Consider the following 22,345-nt stretch of genomic DNA (forward strand, 5'->3'; position numbering starts at 1 on the left):
ATAAATAGGTATCACTTCAGTGGGAAGGTTCATCTGCAGCATGAAGAGCCAGCACTGAGGCTCTACAGCATGAACAGCATTCCGTGCACTTCAGTGTTTAATCATGCTGATCACATGACCACAAAAGTGTCTTTGGACAAGGTTGGCTTCCTCGGCTAAGAAACAGAGATGAACACTTCAGATCTAGGGTTGAGGTCTGATGACCAATTTGCCCAACTGTTGTTTTGAGGAAAGGGGAAATGAAAAATATTCATCAATAGTTTTAAATCAAAACACGCTAACATATTGATTGAATTGTCAAGGGAGTTTTGAGGAGATATTCTAGATATTCTGCAGAATGATTTGTTCCCTCCCTGGTCTTTTAGACTGATCATTGATGCTGTAATTGAATACATCCATTTTGCTGTTGGCCAACATCTCCAGAGACCTAGTGACCACAGCATGATCATTTAAACCTGGTCTTTTGTGCCTCAAATGAAAACTCTGTCTTGATCTTTTTCAGTAATCCACTTGTTTCTAAGCACATTACCCAGGCTTAATATGATTCACATAATCCATGGCCTTTCTATAATAATGAAGCCCATAGTGACTTATTTTTAGTCATTTTTGGGTTTTATGCATGCATTAGTAATAAAGACTTGTAAATTTGGCATCTCCTTTTCCACACTGGGCTCAAGTTTGCATTGCATATTCATAAGCATTATTGTACTTGTGAAATTGTGGATATTGTGCAATAGTTTTCACACTCTTTTAAGTGTTCTATTTTTTTTTTAGTAAGGCATGTAGGCTGACCTACATATAAATTTTGGGATACTGTGCCATTCTCCGAAATATAGTTAGAATTTTTATTGATGATTCTTCTGTTATTTGCCGTATTTTTGCAGCTACTGTATTTCATCAGTTCTTATAGCTTTCTGATTCAGTAATGTCTGGAGGGCTGATCTAACTTCATCTTCTAATAGAATCCTTGTGAGTAGGGATATATTATAAGGTATCTTGGATGTTGGCACCTTTATTGTACAGAATTTCACTATATGTGAACCCAGGTATTTTTTCATGGTACCTATCCAAAGATACAAACTGAAGTTCTTAAAAGTTCAACATTTTTTAAACAGGTATACAACCTGAGACTGCAGGGTTGTGGGGTCCTCCCTTCAAAACCCAGATTGCTATGTCACCAACAGATTATATATTTTTTTATTACACAAAGGGATAATTATTCAAAACTATGCCTGTATTAAGTTTTGGAAGAGATGCTTCGGAATGGGCAAGAATGGGATAAGATAGCTGCTGGTCCTTTGCTAAGACAGATGCTGCATTTGCAACCGTACTTATATCCATCCAAAAACCGATTGCAACATTAGTCTTATAAGTCAGACTCCTCAGGCAGAAAATGAATCTTTTAAGACTAGCTTGAATAGAGAGACTCACAAGGAGTCAATATAGCAAGTCTGTGGCCTTATGGATACCTGCAGGGTTGTGTCAGAACTGGCATTCACTTTTCCTTTCCAATTTCCCTTAGTAGCAGGATAGGAAAGCACAGAATTTATCTAAGAATGTGAAAAAGGACCTTTACGGGAAGGGATGTCATGGTGAGGAAGGGATGATTAATTTTATATATAAATTACCTGCGATGCAAGCTGCCTCTCTCCTTCCACATGTATAAATATACACAGACTCTGGGAAACAATCTCCTGCCTTACAGAGACTAAGCTCTTTGCATGGTTATCAACATCAATAAATATTTTCTGTAGAAGTCTTACTGACTTCCAGTCAGTGGTGGATTCCTACTGGTTCGAACTAATTGGCGCCATTGGTGCCACCATCTTGTGTTTTAGTTCTGTGCATGCGCAAAACAATTTTAATTGTATTGTGCATGCGCGCACAGTACGCATCAAGCATGCACTAGTGACGTGCGGTGAGGTTTATGGCTGGTGAGGCAAGTGGGCAAAAGCTGCCCTATGTCGGACAAAGTGGCGGGGCTTTGGTGGGGCTTTCGGAAAGCCCCGGTGCTGTGTCCGAGGCCATCTCACCTACGGGACTCTGGGTGATTTGCAACAGCATAAGAAACATACCAATACACGTGAATGAAAGCATAACGTAAAAACGGTGCTGGAGGGGTTATAGCAGAGGTAAACCATGTGACTTCCCTTCCTTTCTCCGAGAACACCTGGCAAAGGACAACTTGCACCATTTTCATGGAGTCGGTCTAATCCGGGACTGGAGGTGGGAGGGGGGGAATGGCAGAAAACCAGCCTTCTCAAATGCGGAGGATCTTTCTTCCCCCCTCTCCCCTCAGGTCTTGCGCCCTACTGGCTACAACTTGGCATACAAACAGCGGAGTTTCCTGGCTCGCTTTGCACATGCACAGGCTCTGCAAGGCGGCCGGAACCCCCAACCTAGTAGTGACTATTTATTCGTATGAATGCTTGTTTCTATTCTGCCCTCGCCCACCAACTCTTTGGCAGCTTTCTCCTTATTTCTGCCTCTGGGTGGGTGAAGGCTTTGGGGTCTTCTGCACTTTCCCCCATCTCCTTTATGACCAGGTTCAAGAAGGGCTCCCGGATGTTTTTGGGAATGGGGCCCATTTGTGTGAAAACATCAAAGAGGCGTCTGGGGACTGGGAGGGGCCCCGGGCCATGGGGGGTGGTGTCGCAGCCTCCTTTGGGAAAGCCAAGGTCATTTTGGAGAGCTGAGAAGGCGGGGACAGAGAGGGAGGACAATAAAACCCATCATCCTGCCGATGCAGAGCAGTCCAAGGCCGATTCAAGCAAATGCACCGATAGGTTTAAGAACAGACCCACCGAAAGTCAATGGGAAGGGATGGGAAGCCAGTTCCACAGGGGCAAAAGATTGTTCCATGGTAGGAACAATTTTCTTGGGGCACCCGCGCTCCGCCGCCTCACCCCCCGTCTCCTTCGACCCCACCGCTTTGTCCAACAGGCCAGGAGTCTCACATTTATGTCCGCCATAAATGCAAGATGCCTAGTCTGTTGGACACTGTGGCGAGAACGTCCCTGATGCTGCTGCGCTCCGCCGCCTCACCCCCCCACCTCCTTCCACCCCACCGCTGTGTCTAACAGGCCAGGCGTCTCGCGTTTATGGTGACATAAATGTGAGATGCCTGGCCTGTTGGACACAGTGGCGAGAACACCACTGCCATGTTCCGCCGCCTCGCCTCCCCATCTCCTTTGACCCCACCGCTGTGTCTAACAGGCCAGGTATATCGTGTTTATGGTGGACATAAACGCGAGATGCCTGGCCTGTTGGACACAGCAGCGAGAATGTCCCTGCCGCTGCCACACTCCGCCACCTCGCCCCCTGCCTCCTCCGACCCCACCGCTGTGAAGAAAGAAACACACGCATGCACGCGCACACACACACACAAATTCCTCACAATAAAAAATTACAAAATAAATTACAATAATTTTGAATCCCCTCTCCCTCTGTCTGATCCATATACCTTTTCCAGCTGTGGATTTCAACTCTCCTCTTGTCCCCCCCGCCATGATGAAAATGTAAAACATTAAATAAAAAAGCAACTTAGGCACGATTTGCTGCTCTCAGACCAGGAGGCGGTGCCTCCTTTGCATAAGGAATTTTTTGCCTTTTAACCCTTGCTTAACTCTGAGCAAGGGTTAAAAGACAAAAAATTCCTTATGCAAAGGAGGCCCATAGTTCTCTCGCCTCCCCCTGCAGTTAGCACTAAGCAGACTCAGAGTCACTGTGACTCTGGAGTCTGGCAGCAACTACCTTAGTCTTTTTAATTATTTTAATTATTCTTTTCTTTTCCTCATGACACTGGTGAGGCCCCGCCTCCCCTGCCTCCCCTGACTGCACGTCCCTGACATGCACACAAGTGAACCGGCAGTAGTGCTGCCTGGAACCCAACTCTGCTTCTGGTATTCTGTGTTTAATTCTGTGATTTGGCTTTTTGCTAACTGAGAATGGTGGAAGCATGATCCATCAAAGATTAGAGATAGGTACTAGTTGAGGAACAAATTGAAAGGAAGAAAAGGCCTTCAAAGGACCGTATCAATTCCTTATTTCAGTTGCCCAAGAATGTTTTGGACCCATTTTGACAGTTAAGATGCTCACCCATATTCTGGATAAAGTTTAGGCTTAGGGAAGACTGTCTGAAGGTACTGTATTCTTCTGGAATTGTGATTGAGCTAAATCGTGTTTTTGATCGTGAAATGTACTGCAGATTCCCCCCCCACCTCCCAGTTAATGTTTCCAACACCTATTTATCACATCTACACAACATCTCCTTCTGTCATTATTTATCAGATAGATGCAATACAGTAGTAGTTCTCTAGGCAGCAAAACAGACAAGTTCTCACCTCATACTGTGTTTCTTCTCATTAGTGTTGCGGGAAAAAAAATCCCTAAGGATCTTGCTTCAAAATATGGTAGAGCTACATAATTCTTTGCAAAGAATAAATGTGTGAGATTGTAGTATTTTACTTAACTTTATTTTAGGATGCACAGGCTCACCAACATAGCACTCACAATAATACAAAAAGTTAATGAATAGAGGAAGAAGTGCTAACTTGTTACTCTGCACTTCAAAGAGTGTGAATAGATCTTTTCCCAACCAGGCGTTAAACATAATTTAGTGACACAGTAATTGCATTGCTGGATGCAAATAGATGCATAATTTACAAAATATGTGCAAATATTTTCTTCTAATTGGTGAAAAAAACTGATTTCTTCAGTAATGAAGAATATTTTATTCATGTAAAAAACATGCTCCCTCATAAATGTGGATATTGAGTGTGAATAACTGGTCAACTATCATGGTTGTCTATTTGTCCAATATACCCAACAGAGCAATAGTTAAAGTGCTACCTGACCAGAGGTGGGTTCCTACCAGTTTGCACCTATTCAGTAGAACCGATTTGTCAAATCTATCGAACCGATTAGAAGAGGTTCCACCAGTGGACCCGGAAAGCAGGCCACACCTACAGAAGAGGTTCCAAAATTTTTTGAAACCCACCACTGGCACTTGTAACTTGATAGCTTTAAGACTTGCATGCTTCAATGCCAGAGTTTCTGAATAGCTACTTGGACCGACCTAAGTACTAATTCATAATTTCATATCTGGTCACATGGGCAGCAAGCCACTCCCATCCGGTCACATGGGTGGCAAGCCACTCCCACAAAGGAGGCCACACTCACAGAGTAGGTTCCAACAATTTTTGAAACCCACCACTGTACCTGACCCTTCTATGCATTTGGCTTAGATTTCTGAAGACTGTCTCTTGATTTACATTATTGGCTTTTAAGCATACTTAATTTCTTTGTCTCTGAATCCTTTATACCTGTAGTTTTCATGCTAATGTTCTAAGCCTGAAAAGTATTAGATTTCCTATTGTATGTCTTCCATTTTTCATAATCCCCCCTTTCATTTCTAGATACTTTGCTTTTCTTCTCCATCAGTGAAGTCCAATCTTGCCAAGTTCATAAGGAACAGTAACAAACATATTGGCAATCAAACTATTCGATTTGAGAGACCGCCTCCTGCCAATTACCTCCCAAAGACTGATTCGATCACACAGGCTCGGCCTTCTCAGGGTTCCATCTGCCAGCCAATGTCGGCTGGCGACCCCCCGGGGGAGAGCCTTCTCTGTTGCTGCTCCGGCCCTCTGGAATGAGCTCCCTGTGGAGATCTGGACCCTTACTACCCTCCTGGCCTTCCGTAAAGCTATTAAGTCCTGGCTGTTCCGGCAGGCTGGGGGCTGTTGAAGTATCCAGCCCCGCCTCAATTGTGACTGTTGTGTATTTTAATATTGTTTGTATTGTCTTATTTATCCCCTCCCCTGTTTTATTGTGAGCTGCCCGGAGTCCTTCGGGAGTGGGCGGCATACAAAACCAATAAACGAAACGAAATGAAACAAAACGAAACGAGACTATTCTCTAAATCAAGGGTGTCAAACTCAAGGGCTGGAGCAGGATCTGGCCCCGGGGGTATTTAGATATGGCCCGCAGGGTTGCCCTGGACATAGTGAAGGACTGGCCCTTTTGGGACAACCATGACCTGGATGACTGAGAATCTCCATATACAGTCATCACCAAGAGTTGAGGCTGACATGAAAGAGACTTTACTTAGCTTCACTTTATTCAAGGCTTAATGCTCACTAAGGAAAATATAACGAGGAATTGGTGTCAATTGGAATAAAGGGTCAAAATGTTTTTTCAATCTTACCTTGTAATTGATGTTTAAATACACAATCACACACACATATTTTGGAATTCTAATCTCTGGATACATTGTACAGCCTTGAGCAAGTCATTTGATTTCTTTCTGTCTCACTTTGAGGTAGTGAATCTGGCAGGGTAGCATGGGTATGACTAAGAAGAGATCTGCCTCTCCCTTCATTCTCAGGATACATCATGCCTGGCAGATCATCCAGCACATTGCATGTTATTAACATCATGGCTTGATAACCTGCAGCAATATGATGGAAAGCCTAATTCAAGAGCTGACACCCATTCTAACCTTGAAAATGTTGTGAATATTTAATAATTCAGCCATCTGCTAGATTGGATTATTTAAAGAAAACTCCTCTTTGGTGTTTACAACCCTTTTATCCTTAAATTGCAGGGCCAAATTCCATCTACCGTAGGTCCTGGCAAACCAATAAATCTGAGTCAGTTCTCCAAACCCATTACTACCAGATGTATAACATCTGCATTTCCAAACCTTCATGTTATAGATCATTAGATAAGTAAACTAATTGCTATAAAAAAAATGACAGATAGCATTAGTTATACCTGTTTTAATTGTGGAATGAGGAATTAGAATGTCTAATTTTGGGGAATCAGTGGGCCAAGAGGTTAAAAAAAGAAATATATATATTTTATAATTTTAGAAAAAAATAATTCATGAGAAAAGATTATTTTGCAGTTATAGGATCTGTGAAAGAATGTTTAAAACAAGGAAGGCCATTTCTGTATATTTGAATGAGAAGATGAAGCAACATGTTTCTGTTTAGTCTACATTTAATGATAAGGTTAAGGGTTGAATGATATATTACTACCATCACTTATTATATGGATCTTTCTGTTAATTTGTCTATTTTAATCACCATAATGGATCTTCTTTCTTTTCCATAAAGTCACCTTTTTTTCTTGTGCATACTGTAGGGGTGTTATTGCTTTTTTCAATTTCACTGTTAAACATTTTTTTAAAAAAATCAGGATATGTAATGATGAGTGTTCGTAAAAAAAAATCAAAATAGAAGTTGCATCCAAGTAGCTGAAGCCCCACTACTTTGTACATGAGTTTGATATCAACGTAAAAACAAAAAACATGCCATGTTGATTTTATTTTTTCTTACCACTGCCTCCCTTTTGCAGATGCTGCTGATATCAAATTCCTTGATTCCTTCTCCAAGGAATTGAGCCATCTGAGGCCAGGCCTCCTTAAGAGGACAAATGGGCTGAAACTGCAGTTATAATCACAAAGGTGTTGCTGAGTCTTTTAGAAACTAAGCATGGCTGCTTTAGTACATACCTCCTTACAAATGAGAAAGATAGCATTCCATGTCCTAGAAACACTGTTTCAATAGGGTTTCACGGCTTAGACAGGGGTGTCAAACTGGTGACTTGCAGCCAGATGTATCACACATAGGTAGGGTGACCAGACATCCCGCATTTGGCGGGACAGCCATGCCTTTTCATAATTTTTCCCGCATCCCGGGGCATTCTCAAAATATCCCGTTTTAATTTTGGCGCCTTCTCGCTCGCTCCCCTGACCATCCGCTGCCGCTCACATGGGCTGGGTGTAGCGAGTGAGTGGCCGGATGGGCGGGGAGCGAGTGAGCCGCTCATTCGTTCCCCCACCCATCCGCTGCCGCTCGCATGGGCTGGGTACTGTAGCGAGTGAGCGAGCGGATGGGCGGGGAGCGAGTGAGCCGCTCATTCATTCCCCCGCCCATCCACTGCCGCTCGCATGGGCAGGGTGTAGCGAGTGAGCGAGCGGATGGGCGGGTGAGTGGCTAGCTTTCCAGCCCCACTTCCACCCGGACAAGCCATGGGAAAGCCTCCGCCTCTCCGAAAAGAGCCACCTGTGTGTGTGGCCCTCGGTGGGGTCTGGAAGCGGAGCCTTTCCCCAAAGCATCCTTCGCGCACTTCGGGGGCCGGCGGGCGAGGCGAGTTCAGCGGCCGGAGACTCCCCCACAGGACCACCATTCCCAAGGCAAGAAAACACTGCGCAGCACTTTTTAACTCCCGTGCAGCCGCAGTGATTTGTTGTGATGAGCACGGGGCGACTGGACTGACGGTAAGCCCCCGCCACCACCGGACTAACTGCTGCTGCCTCCTCCTCCTCTAACAGCACCGCCAGATTTGCTGCCCGGCGCTGGGGCTGAGGTGAAGCCGCCAAAGCTCCCGCCATGCTTTTGAGGAGCCTTGAGGCCACGGGAGCCAGTAGGAAGGTGGCGGAGGGGCGAGAGCAGGAAAAAAGGCCCAATGGCTCCTCAAAAGCATGGTGGAGCAGGAGGGGGCAGGGCAGGGGTAACGCTGTGCCCAGCTCAGGTGCTCCGAGCGGAGGGGGAGGAAGCACTGCTGCTGCCATGGGCAGGAGCTTTGGCGGCTTCACCTCAGCGCCAGGCGGCAAAAATTTTAATCAAGAACACCCCCCGCCCCGCCCTGCCCCACCCCACCCGCCAATGGTGTCTCGCTTTACCAATTTTAAAATCTGGTTACTTTACACATAGGCCATGCCCACTCTGGCAAAAAACATCATGATACACCATGTGACATCACGTGACACAATCAAGTTTGACACTTGTAGCTTAGAAAAACCAATTTGACTTTGCCTAATCAGCTGGGTTTACAGACCATGGAGCTCTGGGCTGTTAGGGGCATCCTCTGAAACAAATGACCTATAGCCTTAGCTCCAGAAGGACTGTGGGGTAAGGAAGCCAAGAAGCATGTTGACTAGCCAGCTCGAAAATACCAGGAAAATGCTATGGATTTCTGACATTTCTTTCCCTTTCTGATATTTCACAAACTTTTGGAAGCTCTGTCTACCACTATTTCTCAAGACCCAGATCCATGCAGTGAAAGATACTAGTTCTCTTTTTTCTACCTCTATCATCGGATCTATTTCTGATTTATTTTTATAGAAAGTCTGGCTTTGCAGTCTCCCCTTTGTTCTTTTTCTGTCAGGATTCAGTACTCCAATGCTGAAAATACATGCATTTCTCCTTCCTGCTGCTTTTCCAAAGCTCATATTTTTTCCGACTTCTGTATCTATATATTGAATCCACTCTATCTCTTTGGAATATAATAGAATATAATTCTTTATTGATCACATTTGATCGGATGCACAAGGAATTTGTCTTCAGTACATAAACTCAAAGTGTGTATATAAACAGTAAGTAATAGGTCAGAGGTCATAATCATAGTTACAATCATTAATCATAAGTTAAAAACAACAACCGATAAATCATAAGAATACCATTGTGTGGTATTTCAACATTATATTCCAGGCCTGTGCATTGTAATTGCCTCAGTACTCTTAAATGGTAATTACTCAGTGGTTGCTACTTTCTCTCCCCATTTTTACATTTTTGCTATTAATCCCTCTCCCATTATTGATACTTTGTCTTTTAGTAATATCATTGACATGTTTTCATCGTGTTGTCCTTCAGTAAACTTGAATCCTTTTTCTACAAGGATATGTGTTTTCATATTTTTTGAGCTCCATACTGGTTCTGAAATGTTTACTTTTTAATGAAAAGATTTCAATTGCATGCTGGTCCCTGCTGGATAGTCCCTATGTAATAATTTTATCTTGATTAAAAGAAATTATATAGGACTTGAAAGGTATTCTCTTAACAGAATTTGAAATGGTATTATGTACAAATGATGAACATGTAATTTCTTAAATGATCAATCTTAGGTTGAGATTGAAAATGGAAAAAGAACAAGTTAAAGAAAGCATCATAAAATGGGATTTAGTTATAATATACAGATACTGTAGATCAATAGGAAAGAATGTGTTTAAACAGACTGAAATTCACATTGTGTTATAACATAAAGATAATTTTTATGAAATGATGTACCATCGATATATGTCACCAGAGGGATTATCTAAGGTGTATAACAATACCTCTAATTGTAGGTGGAAATGTGAAAACATGGTCATTTTACTATGCATGGTGGACTTGTAAACAATCTTAACTGGGGCTTATTTTTTGGGTAGGGCTTATATTATGAGCTTCCTGAAAAAAATCATGCTATGGATCTTATTTTCGGGGAAACACGGTATATGTATTACATATGATGATGCAGATAATTTTTTAAAAAATAACATTCAGATAAAACCAGGATTTTTCTTGCTAGGATTTATGGATAGTCAATTAGCGTATACTAATGAATGATAGGTTTCCTATATGATAACTGCAATAAAGCGATATGATGGAATGTTCACCTGGAGAAACATCGGGTGTGCTTGGAATATTGACAACACAGAGCTTTTGCAGAAAGAGGCCTATATTAAGAGACTGTGCAGTCCTGAGCTGGATGGGGAAGGGGCAAAGAGGTTCAGGATAGCCACAACCTAGAATCTCTCAGGATGCATGTAGTAGGTTAGGAGGTCATAGCTTTAGTTTGGCAAGATTCTGTCCATTAGGTCTAAGCAAATATAAGATTGGAGTCAATTGTATCTTGCTGTATCATCTTTGGGGCTAGGGTCTGATAGGTTATTGTTCTGTCCCCCCTTCTCCGCTTGTTAACAAATGGCAGGCAAACAAACTTAAAAGGAACTTTCTTTATCAGTTCTCGACTCAGACTGGCTTTGAGCCCAAAAATAACATAAATACAGTCTCTGACAAGATAACGGAATGAAAAACAAATCTTTCTTACAGCAACACAAGTTGAACAAAACAAAAGCAAAACACTTCTTCCAAAGTCTTCAAGAATCAGGGTTACAGAAATCAAAGCACTTTTCCAAATGTGTCTTCTTGAATCAGGGTTACAGGAAACACAAAGCACTTATCCAAGTGTATCTTACATAAACCAAGACTGATGATCAAGCAATGTTGTACGAACCAAGGAACGCACGAAGGAATGTTGACTCCTGCAACTAGGGCGTGGCAGCATCTGTCCTTTTATCTCCCAAACCCCACTAACGAGCCCAGCTGCATCGTTAATCTTGCATTCCGAAAAGACTCACAGAAGACTGCTGCTGAATCACAACAGGTTATTATATGCACAAGGTGGAAAAATACAGAAACATCCACAGTAGAGGAGTTGGCCATGAAGATGGTAGAACTTAAAGAAATGATTTAATTAATTCCTGATAAGCAAAGAAATAGCAACTACTTTGATAAAAGATTGGATAATTTGCATGTATTTTGCTGAAAATGTATAAAAATTAACTGGTGATTTCTGGATTTAAAAGGGTTGCATATGGGAAGAAGAAAAATATGTGATGCAATTTTGAAAGGAGGAGGTGATAGCAAATATGTCTATAAGTACTATTAAAAAGATTGGAATTCATTATTTTTCTCATGGTATTGTTTTCAATTTTCTTTTTCTTTCTTTCCTACTTCTATAATTTTTCAGGTTTATCTTTTAACTTTGCAAAAAGTTATTTAATAAAAATTATATATATAAAGAAAGCATCTTCTTCTTAGGAGATACCATGGAAGAATTAGCTTACAAATTCAGGACCAACTTCTATTACATGTTGTTAATTTTTGGCTGTATCATGATCCTGTTTCTTTGTTATGTTGGCTTCAACAATATTTCTTCTGTTAGGTTGATCCAGAGGTGGTATTTAGCAGGTTCTGACCAGTTCTGGAGAACCGGTAGTGGAAATTTTGAGTAATTCGGAGAACTGGTAAATACCACCTCTGACTGGCCCCACCCCCATCTATTCTCTGCCTCCTGGATCCCAGCTGATCAGGAGGGAATGGGGATTTTGCAGTAACCTTTCACTGGAGTGGGGAGGAAATGGAGATTTTACAGTATCCTTCTCCTGCCACGCCCACCGAGCCACACCCACAAAACCAGTAGTAAAAAAAAATTGAATCCGACCACTGGGTTGATCCCATCTAGCTCTTCTGTAGGCTTGATATAAATGCTAGTAATGTCTCATAATAGAATCATATATACACGTTTACTTCACAGTCCCACGGAAGTAAACAAAATTTATTTCCAGATACATTTCAGATTGCAGCTTAAATTATTAAAATGCTACATATATTTCAGGATCAAGTCATTCTTGAATACTAATGTTTTCCACTCCTACCTCTGTAAAGCAGCGCCTGGAGTTAATTACATTCTTATAGAGTTTATTGTATTGAAGGTTTGCCCAAATGCTATACCTCTCTAATCAGCTATAATCGGTGGGCGAGTGGAACACAATAGGATGGATTCTACGCTTGGCTGGAGATGTAATTGACCAATTTTTCTTCTCTATATGCATTGCCTTCTGAAACTGCCAGCCAGTTAACTAGCCGGTGATATAATGCAGATGTAAGTACACCATTGCTTTTTAAAGAAAGGCTTCTGCTCTCTGCTTTGCTGAGAAATAATGAACATGAGTGAAATTCAGTGATTTTGACAGCAAGTTATACAAAACAAATTCATTAGAGTAAAATGTTTGACATACAATTTTCCCCCAAATGCATTGAATGCCCCAAAATGTACACTCTTTTTTACAGATGAGATTGAAATGATAGGTGTAAAGCATACCATATTTTTCAGAGTATAAAATGCACTGGAGTACAAGACACAACAAGGTATTGAAGAGGAAATTTTTTTAAAAAATTGCACTCTGCAAACCTCCCAAAAACGGCTCGTTTTTCGCAAAAACAGGCCCATTTTTTCCCAAAAAAAGGTATGAATAGCCCTTAGGAGGCTTGTAGAGTGCTCTTGGGGAGTGGGGTGGGGCCAAAAATGGGCCATTTTTCGCTCATTTCTGCCCTCCCCAGCCCCCAAGAGCTCTCTCAAAGCCTTTTAAAAGCTATGCACGGCCATTTTGGTGAAGGGGCGGAGTTTCAGGAGGCAAAAAATGCTGTATTCAGTCTATAAGACGCACCCAGATTTTCAGCCTCTTTTTTGAGAGAAAAAGGTGCATCTTGTACTCTGAAAAATACAGTATATTTAATCTGTAACTAATTTATTTAATGTTTAAGTTTATATTACTTTTTGTAAATTTATGCTTAATTTTGAAATATAAGGTTTTTGAAATTGATTTGATGATTTTGATCATTCAGATAAAAACTTTAAAAAAGGAATTTTCATGTTCTTATTTGCATTTTTATGTACTACTAGTTGAAAATAACTCCTAGCTGCATGACTCAATGTTTATTCATTCATTTTATGCCACTTAATACCTGTAGCTGCTTGAGAAATTCTCAAAGTATCAATAAAACGTAAAGTCATAGTAAAATATAATGTAAACCTTCAAGCCCCCTTCAAAATAGCCAAGCAACTAAATAACTAATAGCTTAAAAATAAACCCAAAGTAATATCTGCAATGGAAAGATATTAAGTACATACATATTTATTTATTAGATTTTTATTCTGCCTTTATTATTCTATTGGTAACTCAAACCTTTGAAAGGAAGTAAAAATAAAATTTCCCCTCACAAATACTTCTTAGAACTATGAGATTCAAAGGTGGCCACTTATGTATTATTCTTGTTGGCTTTATAAATATTCCACAAGTTTATATGAATGTAGTGAGATCACTTTTGGCAATTCCTGGAGATAGGCTTGTATGATCTTATGATATAGGACAGGAATGTCAAACTTGTGGCCAGTGAGCCAGCTATGTCATATGCTGGCTACACCCACCTCCATTTTAGCGAAGGGGAGAAAGGTCATGATTCGTCACGTGATGACATGTCATCGCGGGTTTGACACCCCTGATATAGGGCTTAGTATCAGCAGAATACTAATGATACCTAGGGTGATCTGGGTCTCTGGTTGTCCATGCCACCAAAGTTCTGTCTCAGTCTCTGGAAGATAGGGAAAAAACAGGATCAAGCTCAACTCTAGCCTGACTGAGAATATGGGTTTTGGAATCTTGGATCTTTAGTTTTGGGAGGGGATGCCCAGCATCAATCTGTCAGTGTTCCAAATATCATGCAGAATTAAATCAGAGTCTAAGGCAGAGCTATCCTTAAAGTTCCAATTTAATAAGACAGACATGTTGGCATCATGCTATGGATCCCAATACTGGAAATGACATCAGAATTCCACCCAGTTAAAAGTTCATGATCTTGTCCCCACACCCACAATCCATCACATGGTCCAATCTTCTTCTTCCACGCTGGCATCCACACCCAGCTGCTTCCAGTCAGGTGTCAAAGTATGGAGACAAAGGATGACCTTGGCTTCTAGTAAAGAATGAAAACAATACATTCCACAATCCTACTTTTTCTATTCCCCCCTCCCATCGACTCTACTAATGAAACAGCATAATGAAATAAGAGAAAGTGTGGCAGGCCAAAATTCTAAAAGGAATATAATTGCAGGCCTGACACAATCAGTATGGATGTGTAATCTGAAGGTTTGTCTGAACTTTTTGCTTTTGCTTGAGAAGCAGGTGATAGCTGTGGCCAAGAAGGCCTTTGCAAATTCCTCTTGTGCATCACCAACTTATTTTGTGAACAACTAATTATTAATGCTTTTGCGATTTGGGCTGTTTTTTGGAATCCTGTATTATAAGTAACAGGGACAAAGTGACTCAGTGGCTAAGATGCTAAGATTGTCAATCAGAAAGGTCGGCAGTTTGGCGGTTTGAATCCCTAGCATCACGTAATGGAGTGCGTTCCCATTACTTGTCCCAGCTTCTGCAAACCTAGCAGTTCAAAAGCAAGTAAAAAATGCAAGTAGAAAAATAGGAACCACCTTTGTTGGGAAGGTAACAGCATTCTGTGTGCCTTTGGTGTTTAGTCATGCCAGCCACATAACCATGGAGATGTCTTTGGATAGCGCTGGCTCCTTGGTTTTGAAACGGAGATGAGCACCACCCCCAAGAGTTGGGATTGACTAGCCCATGTGTGCGAGGGGAACCTTTACTTTATTATCTATAACAATCTGTCAAGAATATCTGTCTTCTCTGATTCTTTAACATTATTCTTTTACTTTAACATGTAGGGGGGAGGGCAAAAACTTTGTCCTTCTTTGTTTCTGTCTGGAAATTCAGTATTTGTGTTTTAAGATATTCCGTTCTAAATTACTTTTCCTTAAATAGAATTCGAGAAATCCTATTCTTTGACTAGAAATGTGTGAAGGTCTGAGAAACTATTGTGTTACCATATATACTTCCTAATTGTAATGACAGATTCTTGTGGGGAATCCATCTGCTTCTTTCATTTCTGTTCTCTTGGGATAATTCTGCACTTCCAGATAAAGGGCTCTGCTTTTGTAATGAATTCATAATTAAGAGAGGTGGTAGGTGGGATTTCATAAGTTTTATGTTGTAGATTTTTAACACTGTAAGCCATCCAGAGTCACCCTGTGTAAGCTGAGTAGCCATATAAATTTGATAAATAAATAAATAAATAAACAAACCAATAAATAGATATGTTTTAAAGAGAAGATTAAAAAACTAACAAACACTACTGCAGAATAAAGAACATAAGGAAAAGATATAGAAAAAGATGAAAGTACAGAAATAAAAGATAAAAAGTAATAGGAATTCTCGAGAAGGAGGAGCCAACATCGCGACAATATGGTTGTGCGATCTTGATGCTCTGAGACTGCAGCCAATACTTTTGCTGCTGGGTGGTCCAAACGGATCTAAACCATCCTGAAGAAAGGGTGAACAGGAACAATACATCTTGCTGATCTCGGGGATATTGCAAAATCCCTGAAAGAAGCAAGAGAAGTTCTTCAAGCCAGTGGCAAAAAATCCAGCCAAGGTTGACAAAGTCAGGGCGGCTCCAAAACGGAAGGATATGGGAAGTGAAAGTGTTTCTAGCTGGTGAGGAACTTTTACTATTTTAAAAAAGAGACTGTCTATAAAAACTTAAAAATTAATTTAAATTGAAGAATACAAGAGTCAAGTGGTGGAATTAAATTTGGAATGGTTTTGGACAGTGGTTATCCTACTTTTTAAATGCTATGTTCATGGATGGAATTTATGCAAGCCTTTTGAAACGGATGGATTACGTTTTTTTCTTCTACATTTTCTTTATGATTCACTGTAATCTATAGACTAAAGTTTTCCTCTTTCATTGCTGTGGGTATTTTTCTAATTCATTTAAAGATTGGACTCCTTTTTCTAACTTGAAATACAAAAAAGATACAAAAGGAAACTTTTTAACAGTGTTACCGCTGCTTGGAGGCTGGGAGGTTTTTGTTCTTTCATGGATTGTTTTTGACTTGACATCACAAAGTTTTACTGCTTGGCAACAGAGAGTGATAAGAAGGGAAGCACACAGATGGCCCTTTGAAGTAGAAATAACATCCTTTTTGAATCTATGCTTTAATCTTATTAACCTTCCAAGGTAGAGCAGCTGTGTTTGTTAGAATGGCACAACTTCAAAAGAAAATAGAAGTCTCAAATTTGCAAAAGATACTTTCAGAAATACAGAAATTATCACACACACACACACACACACACACACATGTATATATGTATATATGAAAGGATAGAGGAAAAACTGGAATACTTAGAGCACATAACAATAAAATATGATGAAAAAATTGAGGATGTTTATCAAATGCAGGACGGGGTGATTGAAACTCAAAAAAACGAAATGGAAAATGAATATAAAGAGATTAAACCTGCTGATATTGATGGTAATTGGTTTGTTCCTGAAAATGGAAAGAATGGAATACCGAAACATCAGGGAACATCAGGTTGAGGTTTTAGAGAATGAGAAAGTCAAGATCTTGTGAGACTTCTGAATTCAGACTGACAGGCACTTGGCCCACAACACACCTGACATAACAATAGCTGAAAAGAAAAAAGTATAGTTCATTGACATTGCAATACCTGGAGATGCACAAATTGAAGATAAACAGCAAGAAAAAATCACAAAGTAGCGGGACTTGCAAATTGAAGTTGAGTGACTATGGAAAAAGAAATCGTGTGTTGTCCCAATTGTAATTGGAGCCCTCGAGCAATACCCAAAGGGCTATCTCGCTATTTGGAAATTTTAAATTTATCAGACTTGGAACAGCTTATATCCTCCAACGTTACGTTAACAGTTCCTAGGTCCTTGGTTAGGACTCGAGCTGTTGAGCTACCAACCAACCCCAAAGGCCGTGAATCTCACCAAAGATTAACGTAATAATAACAACAACAACAACAACAACAACAACAACAACAACAATAATTAAGTTAAATACAATTAAAGTTTTGATTATTAGGGGGGAAATGTTATGATACAGGATATAGTCAAATAAAGGAGTGATAAGAATAACAATGCATATATAGATATGGGCATAACACAAGAAAACTGGATGTAAACTTTAAACAGTGATTTGGAAAGGAAGATTAGAAAACTTTGTCATTAAATATTATGGATGTTTAGCTAGAACAGGACATAAGGATTTAGTGTTAGTGGAGAATTTTAGAAATAGTAATTGAAAGGCCAGTATGTAGTTATGTATTTAACTTCGGTATATTTTATGATGAAGGACGTTTAAACAATTATAGTCAGATGAAAATGGAGATATAATGATGGTGACATGTATAAATATTTGAGTTAAAATATTTAAGTCAATATGAATTATGTTTGTTGACTGTAGAAGAGATGCACAAATGTTTTTTTTGTAACCAACTGATACATTTTCTATTGCATGTAAAGAAGGATGATGCATTTGTTTTAAATTAAAAATTAAAAAATGTTTATTAAAAAAAGTAATAGGAATTCTCTGTGTCCGATGAAACCACTACTGCCAGTTTCATCTCTCTCCCTCTCCCTATCTCTCTCTCTCCCCTCCCCCCTCTCTCACACGCACACATTTAATATTATCTTAATATTTTTTGGAAAATCTCCATAGGTATTCATCGATTTAGTTTGTTCTCAATACTCCCAATACCCAATACTCTCAATCAATCTCTATATCCAGGTCAGACTAGCATAATATATGCCACTTAGTCTGTCTAATGAAATGTATAATGATATTAATAAATTAATAATTGAAGTTCATCTAAAAAACCATTTTTATAAACCTTCAATAATGGAGGAATGGGTTTCAATAATGGGTTTCAAATTTTTTTAGAACCTCTTCTGTAGGTGTGGCCTGCTTTGTGGGAGTGGCCTGTCAGCCATGTGACCGGGTGGGAGTGACCAACTTTTAAAATGTGGTGAAACTCACTTAACAACGCTCTTGCTTAGCAACCAAAATATTGGCTCAGAAACTCTGGCATTTGAAGCACGCAAGTTTTAAAGCTGTCAAGTTACAGGACCCTTGCACCCCTAACCCTTTAGAAAAAAACCCCAGGGGTGTTCTAACTTGACATCTTTTAGACTTGTGGACTTCAACTCCCAGAATTCTTCCTCTCGCTCTTCATCTTGATGATGTGCGGACGAAAGGGGCGAAGGAGCTGGAACCGGTTCTAAACTACATTGTAGATTTGTGGAACCTCTTCTATAGAAGAGGTTAGAACTGGCAGGAACCCACCCCTGGAACAATCATACCAACAATAAAAACCAGCATATATCTTATACCATTCAATAAGTGGGCCATCATGATGGGGATTTTTTTTCCTGCTTTTGTAGTATTATGAAATGTTGTTATCTGAAGGTGAAGTCACAGCTAGAAAAAAGGCTTTATTATGTATCCTGTTTGGAACAGCTGCGTTATTTAAAAATGATTACTGGTAATTTTATCCTCAGTAACCTCTGATTCAGTGTAATAAAATCGAGTATTAAAATTAGCAACTTACTGATTTATTAGATCATGCACTTTGCTTTCAGCATCCTTAATAGTACACATTATTTTATTATTTGCTGTTACAGTCAAGATGCCTGTAATTTGCTTCCAGTCTCAGGAATTTTGCTTTATATACTGGTAGTTCATGAATATTCTAGATTGAGTATGTAGAAGAAATGAAAATCCAATTTAATGATCTTTTGGGACATCCAGGACATTGCTTATGTCTTTATTCTATCTTCTAACACATCCTAAGAGCCTTTTTTTGGACCATTAATAATTTTTCAGCACTTTATTGAAGCATATTATTCCATATATATGCACAATAATCAATGAAGTGGGAAATAAGAGTTGTCATGGCCCAATCTGAAGAAATTTGGTGCAGTTTTCTGTTATCCAAAAATGTTACTAGTCACAATCCAATTATAAATAATGAAAGATATCACATAAAATCTTTTTATATCATTATCTTAAACTGCCCTGCTTCACCATTTCAAGACTTCAGATACTTTAGAAAATAAGAACAGCTCTTTTAACAAGTCAGATTATTCTAGGCATTTTATACCAAAGTTTCTACTTTGGCTTGCTATAATTTTCTACAAATTCAGGCAGATTTTTCTTATCCTTTGCTACCTGATCCTTTCCTAAACCAAGGATGCCAAGATTTCATCTGGGGAATTCTGTGTAGAATTTCTTAATTTAATGGAGATACTTACTTTTAGTATCATTTAATTATCTATATACATATATAAAAGCCAAATATCACTCACTCAACATGAAATATCCAGAACCATAAGGCCTACAAACTTGAAATTTGGCATGTAAGTTCCTCTTGGCTTCTAAGTGCTTGCTAAGAAAGAATTTTTCAAAATGACCATCAGATCATTAGTATTTCTTATACAGTAATTACCATGCTCTGATGCTAAGGAGTTCTACTCACCCTCCCCACCTGAAAAGAACTCTGTTCCAACTTCCAGTTGCCTCACATTCCGTTACCTCAGTTTAAACTGGCAGACATTGAACTCCTACACTCAGGAGTCATCTGGAGCTCCTTACAGTACTAAACTTCGCTACCATACCAAAATGTGCATGCCTTCCCCTATGGAACTGCTTCTGGACTTAAGGCAGTGGGAGAAATATTCCCTTATGTGTTTCAATCACTGACGACCACTGAGCCACCGGATTGAACTGGAGTAAACCAGATTTCTCCTGCATTGCCCAATCACATAGTTTTGTTGTGAAGCATGGGTATCCAGCTAGTTATGAATAATAGAACTAGGAGCATATCAAGCATAACAAGTAATCATGCCCTTTATCCATGTAGCCAGTAATCCACACTGGGAACTTAGATATAATTCCTTCCTATCCTGTACCCAAAATATCATAGTATAAATCTTAAACCCTTTGCTCATATGCCATTATCTGGCTAGCGACCTTTGTCCTTTCCTAGTTTTCTTTAGAATTTAAAGCTAAAAAAAAAACTTTTTAGAAAATGTCTCGAAACAATTTGTCCAAAGAATGTAGCATGCTACTGCAGAAGTTGAAAAATTCTGCAAACTAATCTTGCATTTATTTGCTCCTTTCCTCTCCCATTCCCAATCTTTTATTGGATTATCTTTGTAACACCTCTTTTTGATGGAAATTTGTGGAAATCTTGTGAATTTTGTGGGTATCTTTTATGCATAAATTGCATTATGGAAAAGGTCGAAATATATCATTGCAATATCTCAGGCAATCGGAATGTAATGATTAGAAAACAGGTTTTCCCCAACTGTTTGTAATAAGACCTTGTGAATACCCTCGTAGTTCAGAACTGATCAGTTAGAAGCTCAACTTTCACTATTTTTTTTTAAAAAAAAGCTAATCCCACCCATTCTTGCAACGTGGGAAGGAGAATCAAATGAAGGTTGTCTGGTGTGGAATTCTCTGTATTGAAGAAGGTTAGGATTAAACCAACAATTTAATTAGGTATGTTATGACTGTTACATGAGGTTCTCATCTGGAGAGCATTAATCATCATTGGCTAAGCCAGCTATAAAATCAAGGCCAAGTTGCCTGGACAAGAAATAAAAAAGAAGATGAAACACCCACAGACAACAGACTGAATTGAATAATCTAATGACAGCCAAGTTCTCAGAAAGAAACATGTGTAATAGTTAACACTTTGCACACTCATCTTCTCTTGACTACATTGTGGGACAAAAATTAAACAGTGAGGAAGGGAGCTAAGGCACATTGCTGGCAGGTGATGGCATATACAGTATAAGACTGGAGGATAACCACCCTGGTAGTATGGTTAATGTTATTATGTCTTACAATAGCATTGCCATGTTGGGTCAGATAAGTGATTAAGTTCTCCATTGTAGATGTATTTTTGATTTCTTTCCAGAAGGAAATAAAAAGGGTGAGACTGTCAGCCTTTCCCTTATGTTTTGGAGTAACAATGGAAAGTGCCTGTGAAGTTTCCAAGAGTTGGCCTAATTAATTTACGAGCCTCCAGACAAAGTTCAAAGAAAACACACTCATTTATTAGGACTAACATCTTGGCACGGACTTCTGTGGAGCTGAAACTAAATCCCACTTAATGGCGTCTGAACTTTACCCTTATGTCCCCTCCCCACTGGTTGAGGTCATTAATCACATTTTCCAACAGGACGTTATAGCAGGGTTCGGGACATGCACATTCACATCTCAGTACAGAAATATGAGACTTTTACTCTGGCCAAAAGTATTCATGGCATCCCCCCCCTTCCTCAAGTTGATAGTAGTCATGGAAACGCTTTAGACATTGACATCTGGCTCCCCTTTATTTAGTGTTATATATTACTCTTTTTCTTTTTAATTCTTGGGTGGGGGAATATTCATAGAAAATCTACTTTTTATGTGTTTATTTATTTTCCATTACAAACAATGCAAAGAAGATGCTTTAATTTTAGGAATCAATATTTTTTTCTCTGTATTGGAACTGTGGCACAAGGCTAGAGAACTTTGACTCTGGTTCTTAACCACATCTGATAATCTGACATGGAGTGTATAATTAAATAGGTAAACTTGTAGGCTGACTTCATCAGAAATCTGTGTGTCCAGGCTTCAGGCTTGGGATCAACTGAGAATCTAAGGGAGGATGGAATATATTGGTCATTGGTATCTGGGAGTCAGTGAGGGCCTTCAGAGACCATGCACTGCAGATAATTGGATGTGAGATATTCTAATTGAAGATAAGATACTCTAATTGAAGAACTAGGGAACTATTGGAATGGCCACTTTTGTATTACTCTCCCTATTGCATCATTCTTTTACAACCTGCTGGTTTCCATTAGTTATGGAAACCTCAAGCCTCTGAGTCCTTGACAATTTCAACCTACTACTAGGTAACATTGAACCTGGAGCACCTTAAGAATTCATGGCCACCAGGGTAATTATGGACCTAACCCAAGTCACTGAAGGCCTGATCATTATCTGTGGTAGCATTTTGGATATG

The sequence above is a fragment of the Thamnophis sirtalis genome, unplaced genomic scaffold, assembly GCF_051295495.1.
Source record: "Thamnophis sirtalis isolate CommonGarterSnake01/CBP01778 unplaced genomic scaffold, rThaSir2_p1.2 scaffold_1, whole genome shotgun sequence".
NCBI lineage: Eukaryota > Metazoa > Chordata > Lepidosauria > Squamata > Natricidae > Thamnophis > Thamnophis sirtalis.